At 40.6% G+C, this 23065-nt stretch overlaps 1 long non-coding RNA gene across 1 annotated transcript; it reads right to left on the bottom strand.

The window, feature by feature from the left end:
- Positions 1–2503: 2503 nt before the first annotated feature.
- Positions 2504–18928, bottom strand: LOC106731545 (uncharacterized). Its single transcript, XR_001367810.4, has 3 exons — positions 18373–18928; positions 6743–6907; positions 2504–6309 (listed from the first exon to the last, which is right to left on the bottom strand). It is a non-coding gene; the product is annotated as an uncharacterized LOC106731545 (long non-coding RNA).
- Positions 18929–23065: the final 4137 nt, after the last annotated feature.

Genomic DNA, 23065 nt, shown 5'->3' with positions numbered 1-23065 from the left:
TCAGAAGAAGCTTTTCCAGAAGAGATCTTCTGAAAACACTTCTTCTGAAAGAGAGCGTCTACACTGCAAAAGCTCATCGAAAAAGAAATCTGCTTTTTCGACAGATAGCATCTATTCAGTGGGGGGTGCTATCTTGCATGTAAGCTGTGATTACAATGGGTGAAATGGCTACCAGGGCACCTGTGCTTTTTTCCTCTTCTTGCAAAAGAACACACTCATCCCTGTCCACACAAATATTTTTTCAAAGGAGCTCTTTCAGAAAAAGGCTTCTTCCTCATAGAGAGAGGTTTAACCAATGTTGGAAAAAAACCTCAGTTCTTTTGATTTTTTTTCCCCGAAAGAACGCAATTGCAGTGTGGACATAATTGAAGTTTTTTAGGAAAAATCGCTGTTTTTCTGAAAATACTCTGTAGCGTAGACATTCTCTCAGTAACCTTATTTTGTAAAACCCAAAGAGCATCTAACACCAAGGTTAACTCCCTAATGGGTATCTCAGAGTAAAATTGATCAGAAAGTGGGGTTTGGGTGTCCCATCACCCCAATGGAAAGTTTCAGCTTTTCCATAAAAGAGAAAGGAGGCAGGGGAAACATTCAGCTTTCTGCTGAAAACTAAAATTTAGTTTTTGGCTTACAATGAAAAGTTTTTAGATTCTTGGACCTCTTTCTTTTTTAATTAAAAGCTCAATTTTCCACAGGAAGCAGATGCCTTTCATGAAAAATCAGGTCTAATCAAATACCAAATTTACCATGGAGAAAACAGTTTTCATGCAAATGTTCTGTCAGCCTGACCCTAGAACATGAAGTATTTCCACTCAAAGTGTTTGGGCTTATCAGAGTTCACATCTGCAGACTCTTACCTTTTTTTTGGTAAATCTGCAAAAGAGGGTGTGGATGTATAAAATACTTCTTCCCGGAATCTTAAAGTTTTTTTCACTCTGGCCAGTTTGCACAGCTCTAGTGGAGCAGCAATCAGTTTTGTTGGCAAAAAAATACAACCCAACAATTTAGCAATAGATATGTCCCCTGCAAAATGTCTCTAGTGCACTCATCTCTCCCTTCAGTCATGCACACGTCCCTGATGATCCCCAACATATTTCGACCATACAGAGTTGTACTGGACCCTCTTTTTCATAAAGTACTGTGAATGGCCATACAGAATGCTTTAGTTAGGACTGCATAAAATTTGATAAACATCCTGCATGTTCAAATATAGTCTGAATCACCACCATGGTGATTTCCATCCATGGAGTAGTCTTTTTTAAAAAAAAAAAAAAAACGTGCTATTCCAAAGCAAAAAACACCCCACAAGCAATAATTCATTAGATTGCAGCTTCTATTAAACTTGGTAGAAGTCATTTAGGTCAAACATAAAAAGAATGTTGTAAATCAACTCTGACAAGACACTGTAATTCAAGTAATTGCTATTCTCTTGCTGCTTATTGTCCATATTTCATTTCAAAAACTAATAAGTTTGAGCACAGTGCATCTGTGAGAACTTTGTGACAAAGTGAGGATGTTGTTCTTCCAAGTAGATGTTACAGTTCTGGCACATCCATGTTCCTATACCCACTGCACATCACATGCCTTACTACCTTCTCTAAAACACAACAATTTATAAACTGTTAATCATGCAAATAGGGTTAGTGATGGAATGAGAGATAGAATGGTTCTGGGCACTGATAACTGACCACAAGGTGGCTGGTTTGAATCTAGACCAGATTGGTAGGCACAGAAACATATTATCTTTCTTATCCCTATGAGGAATGATGACAGGTTCAGAGGGGTAGCCATGTTAGTCTGTTTCTTCAAAAACAAGGAGTCTGGTGGCACTTTAAATACAGTAAAGCTCCAATTGTCCGGCATCCCGTGGTCCGGCACTCCCGATAGTCCGGCACCAACTGGAACTCGGAAGTGCTTCGGTCAGCCAGACAATTGGAGCTGCTGTGAGCCCCATGGGTGCTCGCAGCTGGGAAAGGGAAGAGGAGAAGAGAGGAAGAGGATTATACCACTGACAGGTCTGCCGGGACCTGCACTGTGTCTGGCCGGGAGGTGGGCGGGGAATGGCGCAGCGAGGGGCGAACCCTCTGCCGTTTTGCAGGAAGGTGGGGAAAGCCCCGTGCAGCTGCCGGTGGCAGGCCAGCTGGGGAAACCCAGCTGCCGAGGAAAGGGAGCAAGAGCTAAATCCACGAACTTGCCCCATTCCAGCTACGCTCAGCCCCGTGCCGCTGCCAAGAGTTTCCGGGAAGGGAGCGGGCTCCCCACCTCCCAGACTGCAGTAGTTATCGCTGAACAGGGGGTGAGAGGTGGCACCAACTGCTCTGCTCCGCCGTTTCCCCAAGTCTGCCGTTCCCGCTGCTGAAACTGATGAGCGGCAGACTTGGGGAAGCAGCAGAGCAGAGCCTTCTTGCAAAATGGCGGAGGGGTTTGCCCCCCGTCGCGCTGTTCCCCGCCCACACCCCAGATGAAGTGCGGGTTCCGGCAGACCCGTCACAGCCCCCAGCCGAAGTACCTCCCGATACTCCAGCATATCTGATAATCCAGCACCACCTAGGTCCCAAAGGTGCCGGATTATCGGAAGTCTACTGTACTAACATTTATTAGGGCATAGGCTTTTGTGAGATACATATAATTTCCTCAGATGCTGAAGAGAAAAGAAAAAAGGACGGGATACAGAGATAGGAGTGTGACAGCAGTGCAGATGGGGATAACCTCCAACAGTAATGAGAAGGTGAGAATATATGAAAAGGAAATTACACATTGTAATATGAGCACAACTCCATGTTTCTATTTAAACCTTTTTTCAGAGCATCAAATTTGCATGCAAATTCCAGTTTAGCTAGTGGTCTCAGAATAGTTTTTATGGGACAAGTTGGAACATTGAACGTTCAGGTATCAAACCTGGTTACCACTTAGAGTGCCAGGCAAGTTTAATAGGAAAGTTTCAAACATTGTAACTATTAGAAGCTAGTGACCAGGAAAGTTCTGAAGTCTGAGTTACCATTAGCTACCTGAACAGCACATCTTAACTAGAATGCCTCTCCAGATTATTTTTTTTAAATGTTGCAGATTATCTATTGCCTGTGGAGGTTTTAAAGCCTCTGTTGAAAGGATCCAATCACACATGACTTCAACAATTATGACTGACTTTATTGTAGGAAAAAAGAAATTGTTCACTTCACTCAGCCACAATGATAGCTTACAATATTCATTACCGTGAATTCTTAAAAATTTCACAGAATTCAATTTTTAGTCATTCACTTATTATACTGCAAAATCATTTGCAAGTCCCATTCCATTAAACACATAGAAAACATCCACTTATTTTGTTTTTCATAAGATTCATACATTTGATACACAAAACTAGCCCTGGAACGAACAATTGACAATCAGTACATTCTCTCCCACTCGCTAGATTTTATTCAACCAAATCTGAGCATTTCAGAAAAAAGTAAATGCAATTCTTCATTAACATTAATTTGAAAAAAAATTAATGAGCATGAAATCCCTCTGTCTTCCTAATGCATTCAAGTCCTCAGTCATTGTTCTTTAAAAATTATCTGCACTGATTTTAACGGTGCTTTATGTTGGAGAGAAAACTTAATGCAAGAAAGGAATTTTGCCTTTAAAAATCCAGGGGGTTATAGAGTTATGATATAGGAGGGTAGATTTACAAGTGAAATCCTTATCTACTTTTTCAAAGTTCTCAGAGGGTGTAGCTATGAGGTAGATTTTCCTTGCCAGCTGATTATTCATGTCTGAGATTGGTATGTTGTGCATACAAAAGAAGGGCTTGATCTAATACCCATTCAAGTCAATGGAAAGAAGCATTGGATCAGATCCTAGGATGTGCCTTCTGTGCAGTTACAGCTCCGATAGACATACCTGCACTAGCTACAAACCTGCACTAGCTACAAACTAGATAGCATGCTTAACAACAGTAGAGAAGACAGGTGCCAGAGACTTCAGCATGGGCTGTGTAAGCCCAAATAGAGTTCTGGGTACATACTTGAATTCCTAGACCAACTCACGCTTCTTCATCTTCAGCCATGCTAGTGAGATTGAAAGAACTGAAGACAAACCTTCAACACACCCTGATTAAGGGTGAAATGCTCGCTCTACTCCTATCAAGAAGAATTTTTTCTCTGACCTGAATGAAGGCAGAATTTCATCCCGAAACTCCACCACAGTCACTTAATATCCTTCAACCTCTAATTCCTTGATCTCCTATTGGTCTACACCAAGGCTTTATTTCAAAATAACTCCCCTTAGCTCAAATTTATAAGTAAAGCATCTACACTACCAAGTCCGTTATTTCAAAATAAGGGGTAGCTTATTTCAAAATCTGCACCCCTGCTTTTCTCAGGGAATAACATTAATTTCAAAATAGTTATTTCGAAATAGCGTTCATATGGATGCTCCAGTGCTGCTATTTCGAAATAACTACTCTCCAGAGTAACTCAAACTGATTAATCCCCAGTGCTTCCTGGGTCTCAAACTTGAGATAGCACATCCACATTAGGGGAGCCTGCCTCAGACTAATTTCAGTGCTTCCCTGTAATGGGAACATGCTTATTTCCATTTTGTAAAATTGTGAGTTAAGTCAAATTTAGTTATTTTGAAATAGTTTTTCAACATAGACATGCCCTAAGTGGCTACTGATAATAGTATCCACTGCTCCTCTCAAGAACCTTTGGCATTTTTCACGTTTCATCCTCACAGATGCTGGGCTCAGCCATGGCTACAATGTGTTCCAGAATTCTGCCTCCTCTATAGTTTTCTTTCATAAATGCTGTAACCCACAGAGATCACCATCCAAGTAGTCTACAGAAATGAGGAGTCCTGTAGCACCTTATAGATTAAAAGAACAAAGTATAAATAAATGGTCACATGAAAGCTACTGTATACTGGAATCCTCCTGACCATTTCTCTCGTCTACATGCCTCTAGTTTCCACCACACAATCCTTAGTCTACAAGCAAGCCTTAAGATACAACCGTGTCTGCTCCAATCCTTCAGACAGAGACAAACACCTACACAATCTTTATCAAACATTCTTAAAATTTAAATACCCACATGGGGAAGTGAGAAACTAGACTGGCAGAGCGAGATGAGTACTTTGAAGTCACCTACTACTGGACAGACCCAATCGGGAAAACAGAACACCACTGGCTATCACCTACATTCCCCAGCTAAAACCCCCTTCAGCACATCATTGATGACCTATCCTGGAAAATGATCCCTCACTCTGACAGACCTTGGGAGAGAGGACAGTTCTTACCTACAGACTGGGTTCACTGAATAGTCAGGACATTCAGAAATTCAAAGGAAATGCTCAGAACTTGAGACCCCATTTCAGACAAATACAGGGCATTGAACAACAGCCCAGGTACAAGAGTATGGGACGATACCATAAGAAATTCTGAAACCCATGCACAGGCTCCTGTGTAGATTGTCTAGCTCTGTGTTGGTACTCAAAAGAGGGTAGGAGTCATCATCCTCTTACAACCTTCCACAGGAGGTCAGGCAGAGGTCTAGGCAGGAAATTGTTGCGTGGCTAGCCTCTGCAATGGGTGAGAGCCATGCTTGCTCTTTCTGCACCAGCCCACAGAGTTGGCCAGGTATAGGGTTGAGGGATGTCATTAAAGTAACACTCAAATAGATTCCCTGATCACATGACTGGGCACTGGAAATGGAATCTTAGGCCAATACATCTCTCGCATGACAGGGTCAATATTCACTAATTATAGAGGCTTCTGTTACATGTCAGAGGAATCCATGCTGTATTCTGCACAAAGATGGTAGAAACGAAGAGTTTTATACTACCTTAAACCAGAGCTACCAAAGAAAAGTGGCTGATTCTTAGCAAGAGAATAATTCCCTACACTCCCCATGGGGGTGTATACCCCCCCTGAATTTCACCAACACTGCCCCAGTTTTGTGAATTATGGTGCCATACAGCCCACCATCACCTTCACGACCTTCAGGGTCTCACCCTTCATCAGCCCTGACTCTCACACCCCTTGTAAATTTGAACACTCCCCTCCCCATTTTCAATTCCTGGGGAGGCTACTGGCAGGTGTTGGATTAATGACCTTCATTAATGTCAGTAAGCCATGCGGATTAACAGGATTCTCACCTGATGCGGAAGACAACAATGGAGGTGTTCTGATTCACACTTAGAGCATCTAATCCAGAGTCTAGCTTTCCTTCACTTTGACAGCTTCAGATACATGTGTTACAGTGTTGCTATGTCACATTAACCTGCTTCATCATTTCCCCCCTTGGCCAGTCAAATATGGGTGGAGCATACCTAAGAGAAATTAGAGAGATAATAATGCAGCATGGCTGGTACTGCAGGGCTGATTACTCTGTTGAACTTCAGCTGCTGCTCTTAAAATATTATGCTTGACATTAATGCATTACACCTTTCAGACTAGTGTTCTCTAAATCAGGCTGAGTTTAGCCAAAGGTATTTTTTTCCCCTGGAAAAAAATCCTCAGACAGTGTAATGAGCAGCACTTTTTCCCCAGATGCTCTAATAAAGTCTATGCAGTAATTAGTATTTGTGAAGCAAATTAGTTCCTTAAATTATACCTTAAGTCACAAATATATGGTATTTGAACCACATAAATACAAAGTAAACCAATAGAATAGACATTTATATACATATTGTGAATTTTTGCCAGCTTAGAGCATACCATTTCAGTAAACTGAAGTTAATTGTGTTTTTCTGCTAGCATTACCATTGATCTGTTGCTTTTCTATTGTAGTCACTTGAAGCAGAGAAGATCCAATTTCAATCCTACAGTGTTCTCCAAAAGATCTTTGACCAACACAATACATTGTCAACAGCCTCCTTGAATTGCCAGCATTCCCACTCCTCCAGCGCAATGGAAATGCTCTCCCTTCTTGGGATGCAGAAAAAAAAAAACATTGTTAAGTAGTGGTAGTTCTTTCCCACAATGAAATACTTGCTACTATCGGAGTCTTAAAAAGGCATAGTTTCAATTGTAATTAAAAATTATACCAGGTACTGTTGCTGAAATATAACCTGAACATATAAAAATAGTGAAGAGGAGATAAGAGCTCTCATTCCATATGTAATATAGAAACAAAATATGAAGGCTAAAATATTCAAGTTGATGACTACCATTAAGCTCTTAAAACCATATTGAGGCACCAGAAGGAAATGATCTGATTTAGCCTCTCTGAAAGTCTGGTCATTTATTTAGATACTTAAATATGGATTTAGCTGCTAAACTTCAGGAACCCAATTTGCAAAGCATTGTCCTTAGTATCATGTAACAATAATAAAAGCAAAGTAATCCAGGCAAATGTAGCAATTTCGCCTCAACTGATTATTAACTTTCTTATTAGCATTTGATATCTCCTCCTCATAGCCACATGACAAGGTGCAAAGTACTGTGAGTTATGTCATCCATATCTTGGCTGAAATACCACATTTTGCCTCTCTGAAAATATGCATCTTTGGTTTTGTGATAGAGTACAAATATGGGGGATTTGTTCATTCCCTTTTTCATCCTTTTAGATGTTGACATATATCCAGTTACATTTTTAGGAGGGAGAAAGGGAACAGCATTCTTTACTTTTAATTCCTCCTGCTCCCTTTCTTTCAGAATAAATCTAGCATGGGAGAAAAAGTGTCATCCTTTGTTCTTCTAGAGCTTCACGCTGCACCAGGGAAACACAAAAAAAAATGCAGGGCCCTAACAATATGCCAGAAATATTAAGCAGCCCCAACTATGGGTAAGAGGATAATAAAAACTCCATAGCTTAAACAATCACCAACGCCTCTTCAGGGCTTTTCTACATGATGGGGTAATGCTCTCTATGAGAAGTGCACTAATAAGTTGTGCATTAATTGGTCTCTGTAGACAGTGATAGTCCTCAGTAAAGGTTCCCGAGTGCACTTTAATGTGGTGTTTGAAATAGCCCTATGTCAGAGTGCACCAGCAAGGTCCACAGAGACCAATTAAAGCCCAACACAAGGGTGTGATTTTAAAGCACACTAATGTAGAGAGCATTACCCAACTGTGTAGACAAGCTGTAAGATACCTATGTAGTCACTAAGGGTGTGTGTAGACTACAGGGTTTTTTTGAAAAAACTTCACCTGCGTCTAAATTACAGCCGCATTCTTTCAAAAGTAAATAGAACGCAGCAATTTTTTCAACTGCGGAAAACCTCGTTTTACGAGGAACAACACCTTTTTCGGAAGTGCTATGTAATGAAAACTTTGCTTTTTCGAAAGAGAGCTTCCAGACTGCCTGGGTACTCTCTTTTGAAAAAGCAGCTTGCTTTTTCAAAAGTACTGGTTGTAGTCTAGACGCTCTTTTTTGAAAGAGGCTTTTTCACAAGATACTTTCGAAAAAGCCTCTTTCAAAAAAGGCTTGCAGTCTAGACGTAGCCTAAGACTTTGTCTATACTGCTGGTTTTGCTGGCAGCGAGCATGCAAATGAGGTGCAGATTAGCATATCACCATGCCTCATTTGCATATTTTATGCAAGTCATTTTTGCAGATGTTGACATTTTGTTTTTGCACAAAAGCCCCGTTTTCTGCAAGATCCTTATGCCCCTTTGGGAGAGGCATAAGGCTCATGTGGACAACAGGGATTTGTGCAAAACCAAAACGTCCTCATTACTTTTTTTTCTGCAAAAACCCTTTGCGCAAAAACAGCTTGCATAAATTATGCAAATAAGGCAGGGCAATCTGCTAATCCATGCCTCATTTGCATACTCACCGCCGGCAAAACCAGCAGTGTAGATGAAGCCTAAGTGGACTGAGACCAGCAACTCGTTTCATATTTCAATGAACATTCAACAGACCAGTGGTTTCTTAAACTTTGAGACCACGGAACAATAATATTTTTTATGCGAACACCTATGAAATTTTCTTCAAAAAAAATTGTTGTCAGACACAAAAAGACAAAAACAAAATAGTAACAAAAACAAAGAAGAGGTTGCAGCACACCTGCGAGTTGTTCACGGCACACCAGTGTTCCACGGAACATAGTTTAAGAAACACTGAAATAGATGGTACCATTTTTTTCTCTTAGGTATCTGGTGTAAATTAAAACCTGTTAGACTAGGGGATTTGGTATATCAGTCTATCCAATATCCATTTTCCTCCCCCCAACAAAAAAAACACAACGAGAACGTTTTATTTCATTTTGCCTCTCTCCTATCACTAAGCACAGAGCCAGATTGCCAATCCAAGACATTGGTTGCATGTTAAATTGAATTGAAGCTACATGGAAATAATTTTACTCCAGGTTCAAGTTATTATCTTGTATTTGAAAAGTTATAGAATATTAGAATACTGGGACTGGAAGGGAACTCTGGAGGTCATCAAGTCCAGTCCACTGCTCATGGCAGGACCCAGAACCATCTAGATCAGGGCTACTCAACTTTGGAAGCCCCGGGAGTCATAATGGAGGGCCACAACTTAAGTGTGGTCACAAATATATGCAAATAGCTTCTTTGATGCTGACAGGCATGAATACAAAGATTAAGGCAAGACTACACAACACACAGGCCCCATTTAAGTAAGATCTGCTGATATTAATAAAATGCAATATTTACCTGATTTACATCCATATGACAGCACTTTTAATGACCAATGACAGTTCAGCAATCTAACTACTAGAACACATATCAACAGAAGACCATTATATTGATTACTACCCAAGCCACAGCACAGACCTCTCTCACCTTGGCCTCGCTGCCTGGCTCCGTCACTGCCTCGCTGCCCAGCTCTGCCACTGCCTTGCCACGTGCCTCTTGCTGCCCCCAGCAGCTTCTGCACATGCACCAACATGGCCTGGCTTGGGGAGGTGCTACCACTGTGGCAGACACGGCAGGTGTGCTTTGCCACTGCCTTTTGCCACTACCCTCTTGGCTGGTAAGCAGCTCCCACACATGCGGCTCTGTTCGTGGGGAGGTGCTGCTGCTGAAGCAAACATAGCAGACATTCTCTGCCACTGCCTCTTGCCACCACTCCACCCGCTGGCCAGCAGCTCCTGCACACGCGGCTTGGCTCAAAGCCACATGGCTCAGCACTCAGCTCGGTGCTGCCACTGGATCCCCAGCAATGAGGCACGCAGATGGCCCGGGAAGCAGCTTAAGGCAGCATAGGCCACATGCAAAGGGGTCACGGGCTGTGTGTTGAGTAGCCCTGATCTAGACCACCCCGATAGATGTCTGTCGAACCTGCTCTTAAATATCTCCAAAGATGGAGATTCCACAACCTCCCTAGGCAATTTATAATTGAGACAGAATTCAAGTGGAGTCATTCACAAAGTGTTAATTATGCAATGTTACAACAGCCTGTTACAAAGCAGGGAAGTTATTTACATACCAGCATCTCAAATGGAAAAGGACAAACATACAGAATGTTATGTTACCCTAGCAGATTAACATACAGAGAGACACTAGAGACAACACAGTCCTTCAAAATAATGAGCCTTGAAAATGGAACATTTTGCTGTTATATAAACAACCTCTGTTTTCTGTATCAGTTTCAAAGCTCTAATCTCTCTTTTATGACCTATGGAAACCTATTGGCTTACGAACATTTGGACTGATTTCTTACGGACTGATTAAAAATATTGTGCCTTCACTGGAGAGCTCTACTAAAAATATAGACCCCCCCCCCCCCAATCTGGGAAAGCATATACGTGCTTTATATGCAATGCTGTAGTAGCCACTCTGATATTAGAGGGTGAGGGAGTATCTTTTATTGGATCATCCCTGCTGGTGAGAGACACAAGCCATTAAGCTTACAAAAAGCTCTTCTTTAGGACCTGCAATTTCCTACAGAGAGCAGAGGGTGACCACAGTAAGGAGAGAGCTCAGGAAGCTACAGTGAGCCAGAGGTTCCTGGAGGGAAGACCCTGAGAACCATGGAATCATTCCAGTTTGGAAGGGCTGGGAGTAGAACGCTAAGGTAGGAAGAACTCTCACCAGATCAGAGGAGTCTGGGTTGTACTCAGCGGCAGGCTGGAGGAAGGCTTGTCTTTATCTTAAAATTCTGAACTAGTGACTCAGACACTAAGTTGTGAATAGACTGTGGAAATCTGGTGGGGAGTATTTGGGAGAGCTAAGAAGGGAAACGGAAGAGGAAGCAATCTGCAGGCCTCCTCTGTTTGTACTGTGGCCACCAGGAGGTGGTGCTGTGAGGTGGCCACTCATCTGCACAGCCCTTCAACTCTTACTCTTGTAAACCCAGCAGGTAGACCACTACTCAATAGCTTCCTTCTCCCCCTCTCTGCATCCTCAGGAGTGGTGATTGGTCACTCTCAGCCAAAGGAAGTGCTTTTAGGTACTAGTCTTAATGACTTTTAACTAATATCCAATATATATCCGCATGCTACACAGAGAAATGGTTTTCCTGAAAGACTTATAAGCTCAAATTTTCTGCCCACTGTTTCATTGCTAGCAAACAGAGCTGTGCAGATCCAAGATTCAAAACCATTGATCAGGCTTTTAAAAAAAGAAATGCATGCAATTTATTCCCCTAAAAACCTCATGACTAAGTATTAATTTTGAATCATTTTTTGACTATGCTGAGGAAAGAGACAAGTAGGTTTAATGTACAGCAGCATAATTAATCACAGTTAATTGACTATTTTTAATGCAGCCATTTCGCTCCCTTTAGTGTAATATGTGAAGTAGCATTTTTGTTTGCTTCTTTGCTTAGGCTGTTTTTAACTAGTTATTACCTTTTGTTTGTTTGTAGATGTTTAGTTGAAGCCCTGTTACATACCATGATGTTTTTTCACTTGCATCTGTGCAATAGAGCGACATGCCGGAAAGAAAATACAGATGAATTCTCTAATGAGATCCAGCCACACTGTTACTCAGGTGGTATATAAGGTGTAGTCAGCTGAAGACAAATTCCCAGCAGAGAATCTTCCCCCCCTCCCCGTGTAAAAGAAATGCCAGCCACGTGTAACTGGCAGATCTTCGTCTGTACCCCTGGGGTCCATTCCTAGCAAGGGGCTATACTGAGGGAGGAGGGTGCATTGTAGAACTCAGCTCTGCTACACCAATCCTTTGCACTGGCATGGGATTAATTTGAGATCCTATAAGCAGTGGCACAAGCTAGAGCTGTCCTACAGCAACCATAAGTTGCCTTGAGGCTAGCTGGCAGAATCAGGGGGGTGATAACCATTTTCAATGCCACCCTCAGCAAAGGCCTGGCACAAGACAAAGTCTGGCCATATGAGTTTTTCTACACTACTATTAAAATGCCCCATCAAATCCTTTTCATCACTGTAGTCCACGAGTTGTGACCACCATTCCCTCATGTCGCTCACCTTTGTACCAGCCCCACCCTCCTCTCTTTTTTGTATTGTATCCTGGTGGGTAAATAGTTTGAAATAATCACGATTCTCAGATCTCCTTGAGCCTGTTCACAAGAACAGAACTCATCATCTGTTACAAAATGGAGCACAATGGAAAAATATAAACAAACAAGTAAGCAAACAAACCAGCTCAGGAATGCCCCATGTTGTTTGTTGTTGAGTAGCACAGCAAAGAAATGTCATGGTTATCAAGATTACATCCTTTTCATTGGTAGCTTTCCTGCAGTCAGAAGACAGTCAGAAAGGAAGGGCCTCTACTAAGTAGGTTCTATTTTCAGCAGGGAATCCCTGAGAATGGCCTTGAAGGAGATGAATTTTTTTTTCAGTTTATGTACCAGGCAGACACTGACATTCTCCCCTCAGCCAAAAGGGGCTAAATTCATCCCTGTTGTGGTTAAGTCATACCACTGAAGAATTTGTGCTATTATATTTATTATGGCTAAATTCAAGCACCCACCACTGAGCCAAAGGCCAGGCCCAGTGCATAGAGAAGGTATACAGATGGGATAGATCCTCTTCCTGTAGGCTGGTCTGCCAAAGCTACTTCAAACTAAGTATACACAAGACACAAGAGTACATACCTGTCCTGCAAGGTGAATAGGAAACATGGATCTGAGAAGCTGCAAGATCTGCAGGTCCACACCTCTCCTCAGTACCACACAGAGGATTCGTTTCAGGATCCCTCAATAGCTATGCCCATCTAACCCCTTTTTTCAGAAGACAGCCACACTAGCCCTTTTGCACAGGCAACTTTTGCTGCTATAGAATAGAACTAGTCAGGGCGGAAGGGAATTTCCACTTCTTGGGAAACCAACTATTTTTAAAAAAACCCCTCTGATACTCAACTATTTTTAGAAAAACAGTCTCCAGAACTGGTACAAAGAATCGGTGTTTCACAGAATGGAAAACTTGGAAACAATGAAATGACATTACCTAAATAAATTGCTTCTATAAGATTAAAAACATCATATCAAATATTAAATATAATTACCCAAATTTACACTAACTGGTAAAAAATAAAGTCAAAACAAGATAAAACAAGAGTCTAAATGAAACAAGAAACTCAGAATGAAATATTCCATTTGGAATCTGAATTATTTGAAAATTTTCCATCAAAATTTTCAAATAACATTGACATGACCTGGTCAAACATTTCCATTTCAATAAAACAATGTTTTGAGATATGTCCGGGGGTGCTGCCCTTCGCTCAGGACCTCCCTCATCCTGGCCTAGCCTTTTAAAGTCCCCCTCCCCGAAGGCCATATTTACCCCAAGGTTCCGTCTTTGAAAGTTCCCCCTCTTGAGGTAAATACAGCCTTCTGGCCTAGTCCTTAGGCCTGAAGGCCCTTCTGGACTCTGGGGCAATGCAGAGGGGGAGGATAGGGGGACCCGGGCCCTCCCACTCCACTGGGTTCCACCCCAGGGCCCTATTGGCAGTGACTTGGTCCACTGCCTGCTCAGCAAGAGGTTCCTCCCCTCAACCCGCTGAGCACTCAGGGTAGTATTACTCCCTGCCCCGGGCTGCTTCCTGCCTCCCTGCCATTCCCCTGCAATCGTACCTCTCCCCGGTCTCCTGGGCCGGGGTTGGAGTGGCAGCTGAGTCTGTGGCATTGGTTCTGGGTGTGTGGACTCCTCTGGGTCAGGAGCTAGCCTTTTCGGTCCTTCCCCTTCGGCTATCAGCCCCAAGTGAGCCAGCTCAGGGCCTTTTATAGTGAGGCTCACCAGTGAGCATGCCCGGCAAGGCCAAGGGGGTGGGGTGCTCTCCGCCAGCTGGACCCTCTCAGCCAGCTGGGCCCTGCCCGCAGGTTCATTTATAGTGCAGGGCGGGGCCGCCCCATCACAAGATAGAAAAAATACTATGTAAAAAAGTTTGACTAGTGTTGCATACAGGGTTGGATTACCACGCCGATACTGGCAACTTAGGTATGAACCTTTGTTTTTTTGACTTTTGCAGGTTCAGTAGCCAGTGAAAATTAACTTGAAAAGGAAACTGCAGCTTTGGTTTAAAATAAAAATCCAAGACACTTGTATAGTTGCTGCTTAAAAATCATTACCTGAAAAGTTCTCTAACTTGAGCAATGTGATGTAAAAAAAGCAGGAATTGCAAACTAGTAATTGTGAGGATTAGACAACTTTACATGACAATAGACAGACACTGAGTGAGAAAAGTCAGACACAAAAATGATCAAACACCACTTAAAGACCTTAAAAGTTCTGAACAGGCAACGGAACTCATGCTGATGCACTCTGTCATATCCATAGACATGACTGTTTCTCATTTGGTATTATTGAAGCCAAGAGAGCATTAGACTGAGATTGATGGCTGTCTGCAGTACAGTTAAGAGGAGAAAGTGAATGCATGCATTTGTCAGCATCTAGCAGAGATGAGTAGGCACGTAACAGAAAGGATATGTAGCCATTTCTGCATACATCATGATTTACTAGAGCAGAGAGAAACTTCCACATTAAAATCTGAAGCTAGTAAAATATTGCCATATTGGTTTTAGGTTTCATTTTAAACTGGTATCCGAGGGGTAGCCACGTTAGTCCAAATCTGCATGAACAACGAGAAGTCCTGTGGCACCTTAGGGTATGTCTACGCTGCCACCCTAGTTCAAACTAAATATTTAAATCCCAGGCTTCATTTGCAAGTTCAAATGCCTACATTAGCCACCCTAGTTCAAACTAGGGTGGCAGTATAAACATACCCTTAAGGACTAACAGATTTATTGGAGCATAAGCTTTCATGAGCAAAGACTGACTTCGTCATATACATGTAGTGGAAATTCCAGAGGCAGGTATAAATATACAGGCACATGAGAAGAAAGAAGTACCAATCAAGAGGAAGGCCAAAGATAACAAGGTCAACTCAGTCAGAAAGGATGTGGCCCACTTCTAGCAGCTGATGTGGAGGTGTAAAAACCGAGAAGAGAAACTGCTTTTATAGTTGGCTAGCTAATCACAGTCTTTGTTTAATCCTAAAGTGATAGTGTGAAATTTGCCAATGAATTGAAGCTCTGCAGTTTCTCTTTGAAGTCTGTTTGAAGTTCTTTTGTTGCCGGATGGCTACTTTTAAATCTGCTACTGTGTGTCCAGGGAGATTGAAGTGTTCCCCTACAGGTTTTTGTATGTTACCATTCCTGATATCTGATTTGTGTCCATTGATTCTTTCACATAGGGACACAAGTCAGATATCAGGAATGGTAGCAGTTTCTCCACACTTGGTTTTCACACCTTCACATCAGCTGCTAGAAGTGGGCCATATCCTCCTGGACTGAATTGACCTTGTTATTTCTGGCCTTCCTCTTGAGGTGCCACAGGACTTCTATAAGGTGCCACAGGACTTCTCATTATTTTAAACGGGGAAATCAAATTAGGTTTGCTGAAATAGTTACATGGCAAGACTTAATTTTTGATTGGCTGCCTGGATATTGAGGTAAAACAGGGCCCAAATTCCTATTTTTGATGAAGGAATCTGAGTCCACAAGGCATTACATCCTGTGAATTTGGGGTCTGAATACAGAAGAACTGATAAAGCAGCCTCACAAACAGCACAGAACCCTGAGTTGCACTAAGGCTAGAACAAGAGAGATTTTTGGCATGCTACATATCAGCTCAAGTTTAGGGAAGCATTCTTATTTAGGATAGGACATATTCTTAAGTCCCAGGAAAGTCAACTGGACCTCAGCAGCTGCTTAAGACTGGCCTGAATCAGGGCCATGGCACAACAAAAGGGGAAACCAAATTAACATGCCTTTAAAATCCATTTAATTTAATCTGGGACCACACAAACTAAAGTGCCTTACTCATAATCTTACAATTATCACATGATTTCACTACAGGGCAGACTTTTGGAATGTTTGCATTCCTTTACCTGCTCTGTGCATGTCCCACCTTTTGGGGGTTCTTTTAAAACTTGGCTCTGAACTTGCTGGTTTAAAACTTGCTTAGGTGGCAACTGCAATATCCGTGTAAGGTGCTGCTGTAAATTTCTGATATTGAATCTAAACCTTAACCCCATTCTGGTTACTACTAACAAATGTGCAGCTAGAAGTGGAATTTTTAATTTGAGTGTAGTTCATTACTGATCTTAGTTTAGAATTCCATACACACTGGCTAGTTAAAATCTTGGTCTTAAAAACACATGTATGCATGCCTACAAGGCAGGTAATCAGTAGTTCAGTGCTGGCCAGGGAAAGAGATATCTAAGCCTTCTCCCAATAGATGGGTACCTGGACAGAAGACACACTCAAGTTTACCTCATTTCAAAAGATGTGAGTATGGATGTTGACATTGATCTGAAATCCCTATCCACATATTGGCTCATAACCATATTTAAAATGGTTATCAAAACACTGCTTCACCCACCTACTTCTGAAATAATCGCCACCTGGTCCTCTCTCTACCACTCCAGTGCTGCCATTTTGTATCCTGAGTGACTTGCTGTTGTTGTTCCAAGTATGTGGGAGAACCAGGGCTCCAATCCCGCCATAAGACATACACTAATGAACTTGAGAAGAGCTTTGCATGAGTACATGGTCCAGCCACACGGAGCTCACTGCAGGTCCAAGGCCACAGTTTATTGCAAGCAGTTAGGACAGCCACCTTCCTATCTAACAGTGGGAACTGAACTTCAAGAGCTTAATGTCTCTTTTACCAAGCTAAAGCTACCTTTAACAAATTCACATCTCATGTGTCAGACACACCACACACTGACCAATGGGTTACAAGGACATTTCGCAAGCATTTACATAACTTATCAGCCTAGACTATTCCAAACAAATGTTTTTCTTCAGCAAAGGTGCCCAGCAGTAGATCAATGTACTGGTTTGGACCTATGGATAGAGCCTTATAAATCTGTGGATATCTGCTTTATAGACACACGTATATCTCACCCCACATATAACTACAGAACATACTGTATTTATGGATCATGGATCAGATGCTTATATACATTTTATATCTGCACAGGGGCTCTACATATTGTGGGTTCAGAGGAAACAAATTAGATTAATTATCAGTTATGATAAATCCATAAATTGGACCCAGGTCTGTTACATGACAGTCCGTGACAAGTTTGATCACAAAATGAAGTGTTTCTATTTAAATGGAAAGGCTGTTCTGAAATATGCCTCGGGAAGAAGGGTTTAGCTAGGCTCAATCCAATATTTATTTGCATTGATTTATATATGTAATTGTATTGATTTTTATAATATTTATTAGTTTCATTTAATTTCATTGTGCTAAATGCAGTCTGTATTAGCCACAACTAATACAGTGATTGTCAAATACAAATTTTCCTCCTATTATTCAATACTTGCCTTCATTAATTATTGGTTCCACTAAATTAAATTTTTTCAGTAATAGAGTCAACATCCCATACTATTTGAATGATCTCTCTGAATTCTTGAAAAGTTGCTATTTCTTTTAGTTACTAAATATAATGGACTACATTTTACTTCTATGTAATTTGTTTGTTTCTAGAGTGTTCCTTTACAAGAAGTTTCTACTAAACATTCCTGTAATTCAAGGAATCACATTGTAGCACGGGTTTTTTTAAGCATTGCCATTCAGAGGGAATTATAAGTTTCTCTCTATTTAAGAATAAACACGTTCTTTTAAAATTTACTGCACTAAATAATATGAAGTTTGTGCCTAGAATCTCCATACACACTGTTCTCATTAGAGGTTATTGACTTGTACTGGTGATTACATCTTTCACACCACTCTGGTGGCATGCTCAGTTTATGAAATTTCACATCTAGAATGCTGTAACTGCTAGTCAAGAAGCAAGCATGAATCATGTTTCACACAGGTGTAGAATTTCCCATGATTAATAAAAGATTTGCAGTCACACTTTTCCTACTTACACGATAATGTGGAAAATGCAAATGAAATAAGGTTCAGAGGGAGCGATCTTTTGCCAATAATTTAAGAAAGCACAGATTTTAAGAGAATTAACAGCAGAAGCTATTTAAAATATACTCACATGGGAAACGTGATGGGGTGTATACGCACATGTGGGGAAATCTGTTCTTCTTACTTTAGTTCACAGCACATTGGATAAAGTTCATAGAGACACCAACTACAGTAGAACCTCAGAATTACGAACATCAGAGTTATGAATTGACCAGTCAACCACGCACCTTGTTTCAAATTGGAAATATGGAATCTAACAGAAGCAAGGAAAAACGCAAATACAGGACTGTGTTAAATAAAACTAAAAAAATAGAAAACAATGAGCAGACTTGCCACATTAGAGACTAACATATTTGTTAAGTCATAATATAATAAATTTGTCTCCAAGATGCCATGGGACTTCCTCATTTGTACAGTTACAGTCTAACACAGCTACCTCTCTCTTAAAAAAAAAAAAAAAGAGATGGTAGCTTTTTTATTCTGCATAGTAGTGTTTCAAAGCTGTATGAAGTCAATGTTCAGCTGGTAATTTTTGAAAGAAAAACAATGTTTTATTCAGAGTTACAGAGCATTTCAGACTTATGAACAACCTTCATGCCCAATGTGTTTGGAAGTTCTACTGACTTTGCATTGCCCGGCATTTCATGGCTCACTTGTTCTACCTGCCTGTCAAAGATCCATGCTGCGAGTTGAGTTTTCCTACAACACTAAATACTGGTTTAACTGTGTTCCCATTAGAGTCAGTGGGAAGAGAGTTAGGACAATGCCAAGAGTGTTTGACAAACACCTGAAATGTTTTCCTATTAAAGCACTACTGTGAATAGATATGAATACATATGGGGCTTGATTTTGATTTCATTCACATTAATGTCAGCCAGAGATGCCTTCACTGTAGTTAATGGTGTTTCACTAGTTATGTGACTCTAGTGACTTCAGCAGGGCTTCTTCCAACTTACTCAACTCTCTCATGCCAATGTATCAGCTCCTTTATATACAATTATCAAACTGATGATTAACTAATTATCACTGTGAGTGATAAGTAACACTGTATGTATTTTTTCAACCAATACTTTCAGTGAAAAAAATAATTTGGAGAATATCAACGCTCTTTGCAAAGTTGAATCAATTTTGCCAAGTTTTTTTTGGTCAAAAGACTCGCTAAAAATATCCCTTCTCCCCCTCCAAAAATAGTGTTTTATTCAAAACTGTTCATATCAAATTTTCTTTTTGTAATTAAAACATTAAAAATGCTTAAAACAGATATTAAATGCTGTGCTTTGGACTGAATGAGACCATTCATCAGAAATTTAAAAAAATTGCTTTTAGTTCACCCAAGAATTATTTCTTGTATTGCTCACACACTGAAATATCCATCAATCTACTCTAAAGGTGACTCCTGAAATTTGTGAGGCAATTGTATCTTGAAAGGGATATTGTGCCAACGATGGAACTTGTAAATATACCACTTATCAGGTTTGCGAATATGGAGATTGAAACAAACCCCCCAACCCCTAATATTAGAATGTCCTGTTTAGTACCAAATACTGCCTTTTAACTACAGTCTTGACACTTGGTTTCACAAGCATCCACAAATAAGCAATTTGAATTAACATAGCTTTTGTTCAGCATCTGTTTAACATTATGACGCACTGTTTACATTTTAATCAGCACTTCTTTAAACATTGCAAGAAAAGACTACCCTGAAGATTTCAGTTTTTAAAATGTTTGTCCTGGTCTGAACAACAAGTCCCGCTTCTAAAAGTTTTCATACAGCAGTTGCTGAGCTGAATAATTCATCAATCACCTTGTACATCAAATTGCCCGCCTTTTCCCCACAATAGCGAGTAGGATTTATGGAGGAAAAAATAAAGTCAAGCATTAAAATCCACAACTCTGTCAATGGCTTGCTAAACACATGAAAGTATAGGTTGATTAATGGAGGAGGGAAAAAAGAGCAGGAAAGATGGAAACAGCGCTTGAAATGACATGGTGATAATGAGCACTGAATGTTGTTAAAGGATGCCAGTCATCTAGCCATCTGCTGAACACAGACAAAAGAACAAACAAGGTTATAGGGAACGGAACACTCAGAAAATTAATGGTTCACTCCACTTTGATTTGGAGGTACTTTATTGCAACACACACTTCTATTAAAAGTCTATGGAGACTCTGGGTTCCTAACTTCCTTAACTCTTGAGGGCTACACTCAGGTAACACTGAAAGCAGGGATATAAAAAAATTCTATTTGCAATCCTTTTTGGCAGATTAACACAATGAATTGCAGCATGATTATAATTCATGGTAAGAAATGTCATGACTAGAACACTCCTTTTTAAGATGTTCCAGAATAGTTAGCTTCTTAGGAGAGTTTTATAATGAGGATAAAAGGCATACAAGGTTATCTAGATAGATTTAATTTGCATTGCCAGAGAACCATAAAGAGTTTCATTTTCTTTCATGGTTAATTCTTTATTTACTTGCAAAAGTGGATTTTTAATCTTTTTTAAAGTGACCTCAAGAAGCAAAATAATTGGATTTTTATCATAAAGAAGCAAAAAAAGGGGACAACGATTGAAAATATATTTTGTTACCTTCATTTTTGGCTTTTACATTACAAATTCAGCTCTCATCAACCCCACTATATTGGCAAACTGGTAGGATTGTAGCACCTAAGCAATTGAGGATGGAATGGAATTTTTAAAAAAATTGACTGTTCACAACTTTGTATGATTGAGGTGTTAAAAACCAAAAGTTCCCAACACCACTTGGGGGGAAATATCTATCTAAGATCATTCAAAAAAACCATACACCTTAAAGGAAGAAATTAGAATGCTACCATTCTAATTCCCTGATCTTTCAAAGTGACCAGTAGGAAAGGGAAAAAAATGACATTGGTGATATTTCCAATGTAAATAATTTTTACATCCTCATGAAAAGCAAAAAAGGCACTTTCCCTCCCCCTTTTAAGTTTGCAAGTCACTTCTAATGGTCTAATTCACATGGAGTGAAATATGCCGATAACAATGATTGGCTGGCAAACTATGATGATGAATGGCTAAGAGTGATGTATGGTGCTTTATAAACGTTACATCAAGCATAGCCCCTTCTGAGAAAAAGCAAGTTCTCAAAAAGGCCTTGTGAAACTAGAAGCATTGCTAGAAACATTTAGTACCATTTGTCACCACAGTAATGTGGAATATAACCAGACCTGTCATCTCCCCATAAACTACTGCTACTTCTTCCTACTTATGGCTTTGGGGGTCCTTTCTGTGTCATCCAAGTACATCTTATGTCACATCTGGCACCTCACTTCAGCTTTTTACATTGGAGAAGCAAACAGACAGATGGCTGATGGATTCAGAGAACCTCCCATGCTAATTAAATATGATTATTATACTCTGCAATGCACATTATTCTTTTTAAATATGAGAATATAACTTTCACAATGACCTTCCTTTGAACATGACAAACAAGACTTCAGGAACCCATTACAGGAAAATCCCTTCGCTGGAGTACAAGGTGCTTACCAATATGTCCACAAGCTTCTTGAAAAATACCGAAGAGTAATCATAATTCTTATCAAGTGCCAGTAGTGTCTAAGAGGGTAAATGGATGGTTAGCTTATGCCGTGATCAATTAGCGGTCATGATTCTCCCTCAGCTTATGATGTTTGCTGTGCTATGTCATTGGCCCTCTGATTTTATTCAGCCTGTTGTATCCTCTGTAGTTTTAAATCAGGCACATTTCAGTGTCTTCTGGTGAGACATTCAAGGTAGTTCCCCTTCCCCCCTTTTGATTTTCTCCAACAAAAATGGCTCTAATATGCATTGCTACTACTGCAGCAACACTTTACTTCAAGATTACTTCAAAAGGAATCTTGGCACGCTGTATGGAAATAGGGCCCACAATCAATGCACAGTTATTCCCTTCTCATCCTGTTGCCTATGGCATGTCTCAATTGTCTTAGATTACACTGAAGGGAGCTGCTACCTCTCAAATACCTGACAGTCCTCAGAGGTTCGTCTGCATAGGTGCTGGAAGATGTAAATTCCATCTTCAGGAGACGTACCAACGTTAGTTCCGAACAAGCTAGTGTGGCACTTTGGCAGAATGGGATAGCTTCACTGGCTACACTTTTACAGCACACTATCTTGAGCAGAATTTGTACCTAGCATCTCCAGTGCCAACATAATCTGCCTTTATTTTCTCACTCTTTTACGACATGCTACACCCAGATCTCATAGAACAGAGCAGAGTGTGCTGGTCAGAGGAACCTAACCTAGTGGTGTGAAAACAGCAAGCAATGCTCCAATATGGCAGAGAAGAGGAGGAACAATGAAGTGAGGAAAAAAGGCATAGAGAAGAGCAGATGATAGGAAGGCAGCAGAGGAGGGAGGAAATGTAGGAACCAACATGTGTGAAGGAAAGAATACATGTTTTAAGGATCATATACTAGTACTATATGTAATAGTTATATGTAGCTACAGTAGCCACTGTTTTGCAATTAAACATTACAGTTCAACTATATCTTTTACTACAATAAATAGTTATATGGCTGACTGCCTACTCCTTTTGCCCCTGGCAAGGGAAAGTAATTAATAAAAAGAATGCTATAGTTATAAAGTATTTCATCTTCTTAAATCTCACCTCTTCCACAGATCACACACACTAGTTGTCCAAAACAAACAAAATATGAGGTCTTCCGAACTCAAGAGCTAGGGAATTCCACAGAGTTCAGGCTGCCCACACAGCGTTCTTTGATC

Source organism: Pelodiscus sinensis, chromosome 1 (genome assembly GCF_052426305.1).
Source record: "Pelodiscus sinensis isolate ZL-2025 chromosome 1, ASM5242630v1, whole genome shotgun sequence".
NCBI lineage: Eukaryota > Metazoa > Chordata > Testudines > Trionychidae > Pelodiscus > Pelodiscus sinensis.
The sequence above is the reverse complement of the archived record's forward strand: the minus strand, read 5'-3'. Positions and strand labels throughout refer to the sequence as shown.